This window comes from Crocuta crocuta, unplaced genomic scaffold (genome assembly GCF_008692635.1).
Source record: "Crocuta crocuta isolate KB4526 unplaced genomic scaffold, BGI_CrCroc_1.0 scaffold95, whole genome shotgun sequence".
Taxonomy (NCBI): Eukaryota; Metazoa; Chordata; class Mammalia; order Carnivora; family Hyaenidae; genus Crocuta; species Crocuta crocuta.
In genome coordinates this window covers 5,289,709-5,302,234 of record NW_027530971.1, presented here as the reverse complement: position 1 = coordinate 5,302,234, position 12,526 = coordinate 5,289,709, and the positions used below count along the sequence as shown (strand labels likewise).

Here is a 12,526-nt window from a genome sequence, read left to right as displayed (position 1 = left end):
GGATTTTTTTTTTTTTTAATTAATGGGAGGCTGTTATTCTTGGTTTCAGAGCCATGTTGAATTTTTGCTTGTCTTTGTGTACATTTTAATTGAAAATTGGCTGGAGACAGATCAAGGAATTTGGGCTGATGTCATCTTTATTTAGAAGTCAGTTTATGACCGCTTGCACAATTCATTGATTAACCAAAGCTTTTGATCCCAGTGAAATGGATCTTGAGTTGAACTGGCTGATCTCAAAGATTTTAGACTTCAGTGTTTAAGAGGATAAGTAACAGCCACCCTGAGAATCATGTAATGTATAGGAATTTTCTTTTGACAGATCAGATTTCATTTCCAAGTGATATAAAACCTGTGTCAACTCCCCCTTTTTTTAAAACAAATTATAATTAGCAACTTAAAAAAAACCTTTGTATGAATCAGATATTTCCTTTACAGTAGAGCCATGGTATGGTCTCATGCTCATGAACAGGAAATGAATTTAAGAAGCCTCAGACCTGTTGGCTGATCTTGCCTTTAAGGAGAGCTTGCTGTTGACTTTGTCCATATGAAAGCTGTTGCTTTTGGCATACACCTTTCACCATTCAGATGGACAGCATTAAATCGTTTCGTTCCCCGGGTCAATTCGTATAATGGTGTGGTGTGTACATTTTCAGCTCTCTTATTCTTGTGGATACACACTGGGATTGAGTCCTGCTCAAAAATAACACGTTCTTGGTAGCTTCAATAAGTATGTTTTGTTAATGTTCAAGGTTTATAAATGGTAACACCTGTACCTAGATCTTTTCATCATTGGTCTCTGGAGTTTCAATTAGTCTTTATTGAAATAATTCAAAAGGTCCTTCCTAAGAAAATTTCTGGAAGTCCTCATAATTGAATAGGTAAAGTTGTCCTCATTTTCCCCCCTTTTCTAAATTTAAATTTTAGTTAACGTACAAAGAGATGTTGGTTTGAGGAATTGAATTCAGTGATTCCTCACAACAAATGCCCTCTTTAGTATATCACCCATCTAGCCCAGTCCCCCCTCCCCCATCAACCCAAAGTTTGTTCTCTATTATTAAGATTCTCTTATGGTTTATTTCCCTCTCTTCCCTTTTTGTTTTCCCTTGGGTTCATCCGTTTTGTTTCTATATGGGTGAAATAATACAATTTGTCTTTCTCTGATTGACTTATTTCACTTAGGGTAAATACATTCTAGCTCCATCCATATCCTTGCAAATGGCAAGATTTCATTTCTTGATGGCTGAGTAATATTCCATTGTGTATATACCACATCTTCTTTATCTGTTCATCAGTCAGTGAACGTTTGGCCTCTCTCTATAGTTTGACTGTTGTTGATAATGCTGCTATAAACATTGGGGTGTATGTACCCCTTCACATCTGTATTTTTGTATCCTTTGGGTACAATACCTAATAGTGCAATTGCTCGATCATAGAGTAGTTCTAGTTTTAGTTTCTTGAGGAACCTCCATATTGCTCTCCAGAGTGGCTGCACCAGTTTACATTCCCACCAACAGTGCAAAAGGGTTCTCCTTTCTCCACATCCTCACAAACACCTGTCCTTTCTTATGTTGTTAATTTTAGCCATTCTGACAGGTGTGAGGTGGTATCTCATTTTGGTTTTGATTTGTACTTCCCTGATGATGAGTGATGTTGAGCATCTTTTCATGTGTCTGTTAACCATCTGTATGTCTTCTTTGGAAAAGTGTCTGTTACTGTCTTCTGTCCATTTCTTAATTGTGTTATTCTTTGGGTATTGAGTTTGATAAGTTCTTTCTAGATTTTAGATATTAACCCTTTATTTGATATGTCATTTGCAAATATCCTCTCCCATTCTGTCAGTTGGCATTTTAGTTTTGCTGATTGTTTCCTTTGCAGTGCAGAAGCTTTCTAGTGTGGTGAGATCCTAGGAGTTCATGTTTGCTTTTGCTTCCCTTCCCTTTAGAACGACGTGTCTAGTAAGAAGTTGCTGTGGCTGAGGTCCAAGAGCTTGTTGCCTGTCATCTCCTGTAGGATTTTGATTGTTTCCTGTCTCACATTGAGGTCTTTCATTCATTTTTAGTTTATTTTTGTGTATGATGTAAGAAACTGGTCTGGTCTTATTCTTCTGCATGTTACCATCCAGTTTTCCCAACACCATTTGTTGAAAAGACTATCTTTTTTTTCCCATTGGATAGTCTTTCCTTCTTTGTTGAAGGTTAGTTGACTATATAGTTGTGGATCCATTTCTGGGTTTTCTGTTCTGTTCCATTGATCTAGGTGTCTGTATTTGTGCTGGTACCATACTGTATTGATGACTGTGCAGCTTTGTGATATAGCTTGAAATCTGGAATTGTGATGCCTCCAGCTTTGCTTTTTTTCCTCCCCTCCCCCCCCACCTTTGGTTATTCCGGGTCTTTTGTAGTTCCATTCTTTAGGATTGTTTGTTCTAGCTTTGTGAAAAATGCTGGTGGTATTTTGATAGGGAGTGCAATAAATGTGTAGATTACTTTGGGTAATATAGACATTTTAACAATGTTTGTTCTTTCAGTCCGTGAGCATGGAATGCTTTTCCATTTCTTTGTGTCCTCTTCAATTTCTCTCATAAGTGTTCTCTAGTTTTCAGAGTATAGATCTTTTACCTCTTTAGTTAGGTTTATTCCCAGGTATCTTATTGTTGGGGAGTGATTTCTTGATTTCTTTTTCTGCTGCTTCGTTATTCATGTGTAGAAAAGCATCAGATTCCTACACATTGATTTTTATATCCTGCGACTTTGCTGAATTCATGTATTAGTTCTAGCAATTTTTTGGTGGGGTCTTTCGGGTTTTCTACATAGAATAGCTCGTCATCCGCAAATAGTGGAAATTTGATTTCTTCCCGGCTGCTTTGGCTGCCTTATATTTCTTTTTGTTGTCTGATTGCTGAGTCTAACACTTCTAGTGCTATGTTAAACAGTAATGTTAAGAGTGGACATCCTTGTCTTTTTCCTAGGGAATAAGTAGGGGAAAGGCTCTCAGTTTTTCTCCATTAAGGATGGTATTAGCTATGGTTCTTTCATATATGGCCTTCATGACGTTGAGGTATGTTCCATCTGTCCCTACTTTGTGGAGGGTTTTTTATCAAGAATGCATTCTGTGTTTGTCAAATGCTTTTTCTGCATCCATTGACAGGATCATATGGTTCTTATCCTTTCTTTTATTAATGCAGTGTATCATGTTGACTTATTTGTAAATACTGAACCAGCTCTGGAGCCCAGGAATAAATCCCACTTATCATGGTGAATAATTCTTTTCATGTGCTGTTGAGTTCAGTTTGCTAATATCTTGTTGAGACTTTTTGCATCCGTGTTCATCAGGGATATTTGCCAGTAATTCTCCTTTTAAGTGGGTCTTTGTCTGATTTTGGAATCAAGGTAATGCTGGCAAGTAGTCCTCAGTTTGGATTACAGTGTAACTTAGTTTTTAAAAGAAAAGACGAAATTTGCTTTTTACGCCTAGTATCAAAAGCACATGAACCTGTTTTTTAATCAATAGCTTTGAATACTTACACTTCAAACACTTACCAGAGACTGGAGTCCTAAGTTATCTACTTTCTAGTTGTATTAAAGACCATTTGAGGTAACTATTATATTAAAAGAACAATTCACTGAGTGGTTCTCAAAGTGGAGTCCCTGGTGCAGCCCCGCCAGCATCAATTGAGAACCTGTTACAAAGTGCAAATTGTTGCCCCATCCCAGACCTGCCGTATCAGAAACTCAGTAGATTGGCGCTCAGCCATCTGGTGTTTGAACAAACCCTCCAATGAAATCTGAATGTTGGATGCTGTAGTTTGAGAACCATTAGTCTATTACAGTAGTTAACACATCTGGCTTTCAACCTGGGCTCACTTTGGGTACTTGCAAAAATACAGATTCTTGGTTCACACCCACACAGAATCTCCTTCAGTAAGCCTTGGGTAGGGCCCAGGAATCCGTGTTTTTATTTTCTGTGGCCAAGCCTGCTTTGGGAACCTCTGCTCTCATCTTGTGTCCTATTAGATCACTCAGTAGTATACATGTAGAATATAATGTGTTGTCTATAAAGACAAGTGTCTTTATAGAACTCTGATTTATGATAGTGGCTTGTAATCAGAGATTTACTTCAGAACCACTTAAGAAGACTTTTAAGGGGCGCCTGGGTGGCTCAGTCAGTTAAGCATCTGACTTCGGCTCAGGTCATGATCTCAATAGTTCGTGGTTTCCAGCCCCGTGTCGGGCTCTGTGCTGACAGCCAGCTCAGAGCCTGGAGCCTGCTTCAGATTCTGTATCTCCCTCTCTCTCTGACCCTCCCCTGCTCGCACTGTCTCTCTCTGTCTCTCAGAAGTAAATTAAAAAAAATTATAAAAAAACAAAAAAACCCCAGTTTTATTTATTTTTAAAATTTTTAATGTTAATTCCAGTATAGTTAACATACAGTGCTATATTAGTTTCAGATGTACAATATAGTGATTCAACAACTCTCTCTGTTACCTAGTGGTCATCAAGGTAAGTGTGCACTTAATCCCCTTCACCTATATCACTTATTCCCCCACCTGCCTCCCCTTTGGTGAGGAGTTTGTTTTCTATAGTTAAGAGTCTGTTTGCTGATTTCACTCTCTCTCTCTCCCCCTCTTCCCTTTTCTCATTTGTTTCTTAAATTCCACATATAAATGAAATCATATTTGCCTTTCTCTGACTTATTTTTTAAAAAATACCTACTTAAAATTTACTTATTTTGAGAGGAGGGGGAGAGAGAGAGAGCGAGAGCGAGAGCGAGTGAGTGAGCAGGCGAGGGACAGAGAAAAGGAGAGAGAATCCCAAGCAGGCTCCACACTGTCAGCGTAGAGTCCAATGTGGGCCTCCAGGTCACCAACCGTGAGATCATGACCTGAGCTGGAATCGAGAGTTGGAAAGTTAACCTACTGAACTACCCACTGATCCCCTAGCTTTACTGAGATATTATCTACCTATAATGCTATCTAAGTTTAAGATGTACAACGTGATGATTTGCAAGTTTATTTTGTAAAGTTATTACTGTAATAAGGTTAGTTAATGTAACCATTATCTCACATAATTATCTCATTATTTTGTTTTTGGTAGTCATAACATTTAAGATCCATTCTCTTAACAACTTGCAAGTGTATAATACAAAATGCTAATTGTAGTCTCCATGCTGTGTAGATCCCCAGAACCGTGTCATTTTATAGCTGGGATTTTGTACCCTTTGACCTATACCTCTCCATTTCCCTCACTCCCTGGCCCCTGGCCACCCCTATTCTACTCACTATTTCTATGAGTTCCCTGTTTTAGATTTGACATATAAGTGAGGGCATACAATATTTCTCTTTTCCTGTCTGACATACATCATTTAGTGTAATGACCTCAGGGCCTATCAATGTCATCAAAGGCAGGATTTCCCCTTTTTATGGCTGAATAATATTCCATTGTACGTGGATACAACACATTTCCTTTAGCCATTCATCTGTCCATGGATAGTTAGGTTGTTTCCATATCTGGCTATTAATGTTGCCATAAAAAGGCAGTGCAGATATTTTTTTGTTTTATTTCCTTTAGATATAAGGACTGAAGTGGGATTACTAGATCTTATGGTATTTCTTTTTTTTTTTTTTAATGTTTTTTAAATTTATTTCTGAGAGAGAGAGAGAGACAGCGTGAGCAGGGGAAGGTCAGAGAGAGAGGGAGACACAGAATCCAAAGCAGGCTCCAGGCTCTGAGCTGGCTCTTAGCACAGAGCTCAACGTGGGGCTCGAACGCATGAACCGTGAGCCCAAGCCAGACGTTTAACTGACTGAGCCACCCAGGCACCCTTGGTATTTCTATTTTTAATTGAGTAACCTCCATACTGTTTTCCACAGTGACTGCACCAATTTACATTCCCACCAAGAGTGCATGAGGGTTCCTTTTTCTCCACTGCCTCTTGTCTTTTTGATAACAGCCATTCTGCAGGTGTGAGGTGATATCTCATTGTGGGCTTGATCTGCATCTCCCTGATGATGAGTGCTGTTGAGCATCTTTTCGGGTATCCATTGGCTGTTTGTATATCTTTGGAAATATGTCTATTCAGGTCCTTTTATTTTTTCATGTCCTATTTTTAAAATCACATTTTTTGTTTTTGCCATTGAGTTGTATGAGTTCCTTATATATTTTAGATATTATTCCTTTATCAGATGGATGCTTTGCAATTTTTTCTCCCATTCTGCAGGTGGCTTTTCATTTTGCTGATTGTTTCTTTTGCTGTGCAGAGACTTTTTAGTTTGATATAGTCTCACTTGTTTATTATTGCTTTTATTGTTTGTGCTTTTGGTGTCCTATCCAAAAAATTGGTGCCAAGGCCAATTTCAAGGAGCTCTTCCCTTTTTTTTTGTCTAGTGGTTTTATAGTTTTGGTTTTATATGTAAGTCTATAATTCATTTTGAGTTAATTTTTGTGAATAGTGTAAGATGGGTACGGTTTCGTTCTTATTTTTGTACGTGGATGTCCAAATTTCTTAACACCATTTGATGAAAAGACTATCCTTCCCCACACTGTGTATTCTTAGATTCCTTGTCATATATCAATTGATCATAATTAATCATTAATTGTGGTCTTATTTCTCAAGCCTTAATTCTGTGTCAGATGCCTATGTATTTGTTTTTATGTCAAAACAATATTATTTTGACTATTATAGCTTGTAATAAAATTTGAAATCAGGAATCGTGTGCCTCTATGTTTATTGTTCTTTCTCAGGACTGCTATGACTATTTGGGTCTTTTGTGATTCCATATGAATTTTAGGATTTTTTTCTATTACTATGAAAAATGCTATAGGAAAATTGATAGAGAATGCATTGACTTGTTAGATGGCTTTTGGTAGTATGGACATTCTAATAATATTAATCCTTATTCTCAAACACAGGATATCTTTCATTTGTGCCTTCATCAGTCTTCTAATTTTCAGCGTATAGTTCTTTTTGCTGTCTTCGTCAAATAGTAATTCTTAAGCATTTTGTTGTTTTTAATGCCATTATAAATGGGATTGGTTTCTTTATTTCTTTTTGAGGTAGTTGGTTGTTCATATGTAGAAACAAATAATTTTTGTTTATTGATTTTATATCCTGCAACTTTACTGAATTTATTCCAATACATTTTTGGTGGGGTCTTTGATTTTTTTCTATGTATAAGATTATATCATCTATGGGGCGCCTGGGTGGCTTAGTCGGTTAAGCGTCCGACTTTCGCTTAGGTCATGATCTCGCGGTTCGTGGGTTTGAGCCCCGCGTCGGGCTCTGTGCTGACTGCCAGCTCAGAGCCTGGAGCCTGTTTCAGTCTGTGACTCCCTCTCTCTCTGACCCTCCCCTGCTCACGCTCTCTCTCTCTCTAGAAATAAAAAAAAAAAAAAAAAACCTTAAAAAAAAATTAAAAAAAAAAAAGATTATATCATCTGCAAATAGAGGCAACTTTTCTTCCTTTCTGATTTGGATGCCTTCTCTTTTTGCCTAATTGCCTTAATTAGAACTTCCAGTGCTTTATATAGGAGTGGTGAAAGTGGGCATCCTTGCCTCATTCCTGATCTTCGTGGGAAAGCTTTCAACCTTTCAAGCATAATAATGTTAGTTGTGGGTTTGTCATATGTGGCCTTTATTATTTATTTATTTATTAAATAGTTTATTGTCAAATTGGTTTCCATATAACACCCAGTGCTCATCCCAACAAGTGCCCTCCTTCATGCCCATCACCGCCCTTCCCTTCTCCCCCACCCCCATCACCCCTCAGTTTGTTCTCAGCATTCAAGAGTCATGGTTTGCCTCCCTCCCTCTCCCCAACTGTTTTTCCCCCTTCTTCTCTCCCATGGTCCTCCGTTAAGTTCCTCCTAATCCACCTATACATGCAGATGTATAGTATCTGTCCTTCTCTGCCTGACTCATTTCACTCAGCATAACACCCTCAAGTTCCATCCATGTTGCTACAAATTGGTCTTTATTATTTTGAGGTATGTTCCTTCTATTCCCAATTTGTTGAGAGTTTTTGTTATGAGCAGATGTAGAATTTTGTCAAATGCTTTTTCTTCATCTGTTGAGAGGATCATTTTTATCCTTTGTGAACGTGATTGTATCATGCTTACTGATTTATGGACATTGAACCATCCTTGCATCCCAGTGTTAAATCCCACTTGATCATGGTGTATGATCCTTTTAATGTGCGATTGGATTTGGTTTGCTAAAGTTTTGACAATTTTTGCACCTGTGTTTATCAGGGATATTGACTTATGTTTTCTTATAGTATCTCTACATGGCTTTGGTATCAGGGTAACGTTGCACTTATAAAATGAGTTTTGGAGCACAGTTTTTTGGAAGTGTTTGAGAAGGATTGGCATTCATTGTTTTTTAAGTGTTTGGTAGAATTTACCAGCAAAACTATCAGTCCTGGTCTTTTCTTTGCAGGGATGTTTTTGATTACTGTTGCTATTTCCTTGCTTGTGTTTGGTTTGCTCAAATTTTCTATTTCTTTATGATTCGGTCTTGGTAGGTTGTATGTTTCTAGGAATATGTCTGTTTCTTCTAGATTGTCCAATTTGTTGGCATATAATCATTCAAACTTATGACTCCTTTTCTTTTAAACCTTCTGCAAGCTGGCTGAAACTTGTTTGGAGATGGATAGGGTCCAGAAACTATGTAAGTAATGGAATATCTTCTCTTTGCTTTGAAATAAGCTCATCTGGAGAACCTCTCCCAGCTCTGGGTCCCTTTCTCCTTTGTATTTTCCTGCATATGATGGGTATACTATATTTGTCAGTATCCTGGTTGTAAAAGAGTTAATGTTTTCCATTACCAGGCACTGACATAGGCAGTAGGGGAAATCTGGTTCATTTTGTTTCAAAATACACCATACCTCAAATAAGTACAAACAGCTGCAATGCGGGACTGGGGCCAAAAGAAATCAGTGTGGTGCTACAGACTCCAGCTGAGAGGAGTTCATGTAACATGGATCTGAGATCAGGCTCCAAAACGAAACCATCAGGCCCCAGCAGGAGAAGAGTCCTTGCTTGTCATCCTGGTCCCCTCCACAGCCACCACTCAAACAGGGATGGCTCTTTAGAGAGGTGGCCATTTCCTCTTCCCTCTGGAGCCGCTCAGCTGTAGTGGACTGAGCACACACCACACTCAGTTTCCGGGAGCCCAGAACCACAGTAGTGTACAATGAAGAAATCTTGGAACACAAAGGATTTATAGATGTGCCTGCTTATTTTATCTCCATGACTTGGCTGAAAACAGCAACCACACTAACCCCGGCCCTACAGCACACTCCTTCCTTTTTAAGCCCCAGGAAATTCTTGGTCAGGTAGAAACTGCAGCCGCTGAGTCTCTGGTTGTTTTCCTTCTCCCAGATTTTTCAGGTAACATCAGTTTAGCAAAAACGGCTTTTCTTTTTCTGCTTCCTTTTACACCAAGATTCTCTTTTAAATTTTATAATGCTTCCTCTTCTCTTTGGCTTAGCCATATAATAACCTTTCTACATTAATGAGACGTTTTTCTGAATGACACTCTCCATTCTTTACATATTTGGATTTCCCCCTGTGATGTTTCTGGACAAGTAGGACAGCGTTTTTCAGACTGATGGTGAGATGCTTAGAAGTCTTTCAAGTGGTATCTCACAGCTGTTTTTAGGTCTCCAGCTGGTTTTTAGGTCACATCTCAGGCATAGGGGTTTTGTGGCTACTTTGTGGTTTTATTATCTCTGCAGTTTATACAAAAAGGCTGCTTTTCCTTTCCATTTTCTGCTGCTTTCGTGATAAGCAGCTTCAACAATAGTTTTTAAAGACATCCACTGTCACATTTAAAACCCTTTCATAAAAGGACAAGACTTAGACTGCCATCCATGTAAGTTTGGGAGGGGCCCTTTTTTGTTTGTTTGTTTTCATAGTTACTAAATCATTGTGAACCCAGCAGGACCCTTTAATTCCCTTTGCTCCACATTCCTAATTTCTTCAACAGGGATGATAATATTTGAAATGTTACTCATAAAATTGCTGTATTAATGAACGAGGCCAGCCTTTCCTTACTGACCTCTCAAGTTGGCAGAAGCAAGGACGTGAATTCTCAGGAAACGAAGGTATTTACGTATCCTCAGCCCAGCTGGGAATAATTCACGCTGGAGCACAATCCTAGTGTTCTTGAGGTTTCGCTCTATACTTACTGTTCTAAAGAAGTCTGTTTTTAAAGAGATATTGCCAGGAGGGACCTCGCTGAGGGAAAGTGGTATATGTGGAGAACAGGAAAGGAAATTAAATTAAGTGCCTCACTTTTCCCATGGCAAAGTAGATAACTAGTATTGTATTCAATGGCCTTTATTCACCCCCACCCCCCCAAACTTTGGGCAGGATGTCTAAGTCTAGACTTAGGATGTATAGGTTTTTTTTTTTTCTTCTTTTTTTTCTTTTCCCCAAAGGTAACTTATCTCCAGTTTAATTAGAGATTAGCTCTCGCAAATTTGAAAATAAATAAAATGTTCGTATTTTTGAATAGCACATTGTGGGCCAAGCAGCATCTGGAAGAGATTATTCTCACTGGTAGGCAGAAGAAATTTCATAATCCACCATCTTCAAAGAACATGGTCCCTTGTCACATTTCCCCTGTATCCTGGAAACAGAAGACGTCTTAATTCCACATTGCTGGGGCATCTGCCTTTTCCTTTTTTTGCGTTACATATAAATGCATCTCTTTGATACTATAATACTTCTTCCGCTTTGAAAATAAGGCAAACCTTGGTGGTATGATGCTGCCTGCACTGTTTGCTGTGGTCCAGACTTCTCCTTTTTCAAAAGACCTCTTTGACTTTTGGCAACATGCCTCTTCTACTCAGCCATTTGTCTGAGACATCTTTTCCTGTCTTCTCTAAAATCAAGCACATGTGTGTCTGGGGTAGTCGTGTAATTTGTAACAGTAACTCCTGACCAGATTTCATTTTTAAAAATTTAATTTATTTTCGGGCCTGTCCATGCGTTTGTTAAATGGTGACACAGGAACACTCCCTTCCAATTAAACACATTTTCTTTTCCATGGTGGGAGCTCCTGCCCCTCCTGCTTCTTCCCTCCTCACCCCCACTCTCCCTCCTCTTTCAAACTTACAGAAAAGTTGCAAATAGAGTACAGAAGTTCAAAGCGACTTTTTATCTCATTGGGTCAGTTAAGAGTGAATTATTGACATGATGCCTTGACACCTCAAATACTTGATATTTCCCTACATACAAAGATGTTCTTCACGTAGTCACAAAACCACCGTCAAAATTAGGAGACAAACATCATTATTGTATGTCGGCTAATTTTCACATCTCGCTGAACTTTCCCCAAGTTGTCTCAAGAAGATCCTTTAAAGCAAAGGATCCAGTCCAGGCTCTTGAGTTGTATTAGTTTCTCGTGTCTCTTGTTTGTCTCCTTTAACATGGAACAGTTCCTCAGTGTTTTTCTCCCTTTTGTGACCTGATCTTTTAGAGATCATAGGAAAGTTATTTTGTAGCATGTCCCTCAGTTTGGGTTGGACCCCTGTTTCCTTCCGATTAAGTTCAGATTTTGAAACTTTGACAGGAGTGTGACAGAAGTGATGCTGTGTTCTTCTCACTGGGTCCTGTCAGGCGGCACATGTCAATTTATTCCAGTTTCCTGCAATGTTCACTTTGATGACGATTAAGGTGGTGTCTTCCAGACTTCTCCACTATAAAGTTATGGATTTTCCTTTTTAATGAATAAGAATTTTGTGGGAAAGTATTTGAGTCTATGTCAATATCTCATTTCTTGCCAAAGTTCTATTAGTTTATTTATATAAAAATGAAGTTATGGATTTCTATTGTATTTAAAGGGTTATAAATTTAACCTTTAAAGGGTTATAAATCTGTTACTGTCATTTATTTTGAAGCTTGAAATTTTTATTTTGGGCCAAGAGGGTGCCCTTCAAGCTAATTTCCTTGTTCTTTTAACATGTGCCCATAATTCTTTGAGTGCTGTCCTATTCTCTGGGAAAACAGGATATTCTGAGTGATCACTACCACCTCGGGGCTTAATAAATACATATGTATTATCCTTGTATGCTTTTCCAAATGGGGGAGATATATAGATATATAATCTCAATACAATTTAATTTTATGGTATAAAAATTGTATAAATTTTTATCATATAAAATTAAAGTGTATGTAAACATCGTTTTAATAACTTGATTGGCACGTATGGTAGTACTGGATGTTTAGATTGTTTCTGAAATTTGCCATTCATATATGATAATGCGTTAAATATCCTTGTAGCAAAATCTTTGCCCTTAGTATTAATTCTTTACACAGCATAAATTTCTAGATGCCCGTGTTAACAGAACCCTTTGCTGTTACAAACTGTTATTCTGGGCTGAACTCACACTTTTCTTATCATAGCCATAGACTTGTATATTCTGGCCAGCTTTTTGGATACTTTGCCCGCTTTCCCATTTACTCTCTTTTCTTCCCTTTTCTCCTTCCCCTCACTTCCACTAATATAAATATGTATGCTCCCA

General features: G+C 38.2%; 1 protein-coding gene across 9 annotated transcripts in view; it reads left to right on the top strand.

Moving 5' to 3' along the window:
- LPAR1 (lysophosphatidic acid receptor 1) overlaps positions 1 to 12,526 on the top strand; it is a 135,514-nt gene that overhangs the window by 34,490 nt on the left and 88,498 nt on the right. Inside the window, exon 1 of one of the 9 annotated variants that reach the window (XM_077769860.1) lies at positions 9,345 to 9,386. The exons of 7 other annotated variants lie outside the window; for them this stretch is intronic. The gene's annotated coding sequence lies outside the window, so the exon portion shown is untranslated. Of the gene's footprint in view, positions 1 to 9,344; positions 9,387 to 12,526 lie in introns of those variants that run through there. One more of the 9 variants, XM_077769859.1, reaches the window with a different exon arrangement.